We start from the raw sequence: 4,809 nt of genomic DNA, 5'->3' as shown, positions 1-4,809 counted from the left end.
CATTTCACTCGGAGGTTAGTTGAAGATGGTGATGTGTTTTGAGAAGATAGAGGGTGCAAAGAATCCAGCAAACATGTTGACAAAATGTGTTGATGTTGGAATATTGAGGTTGTGCAAAACCTCAATTGGTATGGTGCAGTGAAGATGCTCATGGTCTTTTGAGAGTGAAATTCTTGGTTGACTAGATCAGTCTCCAAGTGGGAGAATTGTTAGTTTATGGAGCCTGATACTTATTTATAGCTTGGTCAACGGTTATATCCCGTAAAGCTATATTTGGTAAAGCTATATATAGTAAAGCTATATATGGTAAAGCTATATCCGGTAAAGCTATATATGGTAAATAGTTATATATAGTAGATGACTAAATCTGGTAAAGCTATATATAGTAAACTAAACCATATATATATCTCGTCCGGTAGAGCTTTGAAAATGTATTTTTCTATTCTCTGTACTCTCTCTTGTTGTACATACCTGAAGTCATCAATAAAAAAATCCTTTTAGCTAGAGTTCTCCTTGCAATTTTCTCTATCATGTTCTTTGTGTTCATCTAGATCGAGCGTGTGCGTTGTTGTGCGATCCTAACAACTGATATCAGAGCTAACGACTGATATCGATCCTAACATTGGAAAGGGCGAGTGGACGAGACCTTCTGATATGAACCACGACCAAGGAATTTCCACACCTCATGGTCCAATTACAAGGACGAGAGCCAAGAAGTTACAACAAACCTTGTACACTGATATTCAAGCTATGGTGAGCTCATCAAAGAAAATTTTAGAAGACACTGGAGACCTCACTTATATGTTGTGCAATGTTAAGCTTCAAGAAAGAGATGCATTAAATGCACTTTAAGTGGCGTTTAATGAACTCCAACTGAATTTATAGAAATAGTCCAAGGATGACTAATAAACACATTTCATTCATTGCACTATTTAATTATAATTTAAATATTTGTTTGTCATATTTAAGCTAGTTTTTATTATAAGAATTAAGGTTATATTATAACCCACGTAGGTTACCATATTCCACCATTAACTAGCCATTTTAATATGGAGGTTATGGGTATTTCTCATTTACTAGCCAATTTAATTTAGGAGTTATGTGGCACATAGGTTAAAGTTGTAAATGTTATATAAAGCCTTCTATTCTTTGATTAGAGTCGTCACATTTTGGAATTAAAAAAAATAGAATTTCTATTTTTTTAGCTTTGTTGAGAGCTAAGATTTTCTTTGCAAATTCTTGTGTTTAGAACTTGCATGCTAGAGTCATTCAAGTGGTATTGATCAAACCTCTTGTGGAGTGATTCAAAACATGAGTGTTGAAACGAGTTTTCTTTACTCTTGATCTTGATCATCAAGGTAATCCGTTCCATACTTTCTCTTGGGTTGATTCCATATCACCTTTGAGTCGCGTCTCAACCATTTCAGTATGTATAGTGACTTTATATAGAATTATTAAGAGAAAGATACGCTTCACTCCTATTAATGTGCTTTGCTCGTCTGATGAGAGCGGGAGGTTTGAATGAATAACTTCCCATTTTTCAGTCAGTAAAGTAAACTAACAGAAAGATGAGAGGTTTAAGTACTTTCAATTCGGTAATAGCCAATAAGACAGTTTGCTCTTACCGTACATACCGCTTGTACATTCTCTCTCTTGCCTGTGTGTACGTACTTTAAGCAGCCTTTTCGAAGATCATGGGTCAACTCTTTTTGTATGAAAGGAGCGTCCCGAAACTATAGAATAACGGACTGCTATCCTCTTACTTATACAGGAACAGAAGAGGGCCCTAGCAGAACAAGCGCTTCGGAAAAGAGCTATTACTTTGTTACCGGGATAGAAAGTACTGGAAGCCAAATAGGGTCAAAAGTTGGACTATTCCCTTACCTAAAGGGAAGCAAGCCCTAAAGTAAGTAAAGGGAAGGAAAGGGCTTCGCCTGACTCGTTCTTTAGCCTCACTCGTGGCTCAGGAAAGACAAGAGTAAAGTACTACCTTACTAAGGCGATAGGTAGACAATCTAACCTTACTGATATCTCGATAACACTAACCCACAGTAGTCAATTATCTAGATATGACTACTAGTTGTTAGACTCTTTATATAGAATATCTTAAGTATAAGAGTAATCTCTAATTTGATATTGTAGTCGTAGTCTTGTCTTTCTAGTAGCTGATAAGCAACAACAATGTCGGATTTGCTAGAGGTCCTTCTAGAATCCTTGCAAACGTTCACAAAGAAAACTAACTTAACAAATTGATTCCGACCAAGAGCTGGTTAGAAGATGAATGACTCTTAGATCGAACTTGAAATCTATGATGGTCACTCTTAGATTTCAAGACGACTCACTCCAGAATTAACTTGATCAAAACTAGTTCAATGAATCGGTTTAAACATAAAACCTAAAGCAAGGTTTGAAAGAAACATAACACCCAATGGGTTTCAACCACAATTTTTTGTATTCCAACATAACTCTTTTATTAACACTCTTTGCTCATGTGTCCAAACCCTTTGTGATAAGCACCTACAATGCTGGAATTTGCAAAGCTAGAGGTCCTTCTAGAATCCTTGCAAAACGCTCACAGAGAAAGCTAACTTAACGGATTGATTCCAACCAAGAGCTGGTTAGAAGATGAATGACTCTTAGATCGAACTTGGAATCTATGATGGTCACTCTTAGATACCAAGACAATTCACTCCAGAATTAGCTTGATCAAAACTAATTCAATGAATCGGTTTAAACATCAAACCTAAAGCAAGGTTTGAAAAAGAATAACACTACAAAGGTATCAAGAAAACACATAGGTTTTGTTTGTATTCAACAATTGATTTCAAAATTGAATATTACATGCCTTTAAATAGGCTCACAAGATAACCCTAACATAATAAAGTTCAACCACCAACTACAAATCACTAATAAATGCTATTAAATACAAATTAAAGAAAATAAGGCATTCATAAATTGTCTTAATTGGTAATTCAACTACTAATGACAAGTCTTCTAATCACTTAATATTTTCTTGATATGATACTTGAATCTTCTTTGTATTGCTTCTTGTAATTGCTTGTTCGAGTACATGGAAGTGATCAGTTGTTGGATTCATATCACTTTGCACTTCCAACATTGAATAGAACTAGACATCTCCTTTACCGTCTTTGAAACTTCATTCTTTTTACCGTTGGAACTCTCAGCCTCCACTCTTTTAGCAGCCACAAACTTTTCTTTTAGTGACATTGATTCATTTCTATTCATAAAACTACCCTTGTTCCAAGTTTTAGAATTTGAAAAGATGTTAGTTCGTGATGTGTACATTTTTTAATGCTTTTTTTCTTCCTTCAATTGGTCTTCAATTTTGATAGCATAATGATACATGTCTTCTAGATATGGTGGTGGATTTCTGTCAACATGATGAACAATTTCTCGATTCAAACCTCCAAGGAATCTAGACATGGTATCTTCTTCTTCTCTAATATTTGCTCTTTCCATCATTGATAAGCGGCAACAATGCTAGATTTTTGCAAAGCTAGAGGTCCTTCTAGAATCCTTGCAAAACGTTCACAGAGAAAGCTAACTTAACGGATTGATTCCAACCAAGAGCTGGTTAGAAGATGAATGACTCTTAGATCGAACTTGGAATCTATGATGGTCACTCTTAGATACCAAGACAATTCACTCCAGAATTAGCTTGATCAAAACTAATTCAATGAATCGGTTTAAACATCAAACCTAAAGCAAGGTTTGAAAAACAGAATAACACCAAAAAGGTATCAAGAAAACACAAAGGTTTTGTTTGTATTCAACAATTCATGCCCAAACATGAATATTACCTGCTTTTAAATAGGCCCAAAAGATAACCCTAACATAATAAAGTTCAGTCACCAACTACAAATCACTAATAAATGCTATTAATACAAATTGAAGAAAATAAGGTATTCATAAATTGTCTTAATTGGTAGTTCAACTACCAAAGGCAAGTCTTTTAATTACTTTCCAATGTCAGCTACTCCATTATCTTCTTGATTTGATATGCTAATGTTATAAAGATTTTTGGGCTCAAAAGTCTTTGTTTCAACTTGTACACTAGCTAGCTTAGGCCTCTTGAATCTTCTTAACCTTGCTTCTTGTAATCAGTCCTTCGGGTACATGCAAAGGGTCAGCAGTTGAATTCATATCAATCATAGTCTCCATCTCTTGATAATATTCAGCAACACTTTTTGTTCATTGTCTCAAACCTTGCAATTTAGTTTTCAAATTTCTTTCGTAATGTTTTGGAACATACCTTTTTCTCATGGCTTCTTTAAGTTCTTCCCAAGTCTCTATTGGATCATCCTCTTTTCTTCTTCTCTTGGATTTGAGATGTTGGTACCAATCACCGGCATGATTGGTAAATTCGGCAATAGCAAGTTTCATCTTCTTATTTTCACTATAGGTGTTGCAATCAAACACATGCTCTATCTTTACTTTCTTCTTTTTATGTCAATTTTTTTTGTCTCTAGGATTAATATATATATATATATATATATATCAGTAAAAAAAAAAAACAATATTCAGTTCTTGTCAAGTAAGAAACAAAGAATTTGATTTTAGGACAAATTCTTTTAAAAAAAGGAGATGATACGAATCCAACAACGGATCATTTACATGTACTCGAAGGAGCAATTATAAGAAGCAACACAAAGAAGATTCAAGTATCAAATCAATAAAAGAATTGAGTGGCAATAAAATATCAATTGACATTGGAAAGTGATTTGAAGACTTTTGGTATTTTGTAGTTGAACTACCAATTAAGACAATTTATGTTTGCTTTATTTTCTT

Source organism: Cucurbita pepo, chromosome LG19 (assembly GCF_002806865.2).
Source record: "Cucurbita pepo subsp. pepo cultivar mu-cu-16 chromosome LG19, ASM280686v2, whole genome shotgun sequence".
Lineage (NCBI taxonomy): Eukaryota > Viridiplantae > Streptophyta > Magnoliopsida > Cucurbitales > Cucurbitaceae > Cucurbita > Cucurbita pepo.
This window is presented reverse-complemented; position numbering follows the sequence as displayed.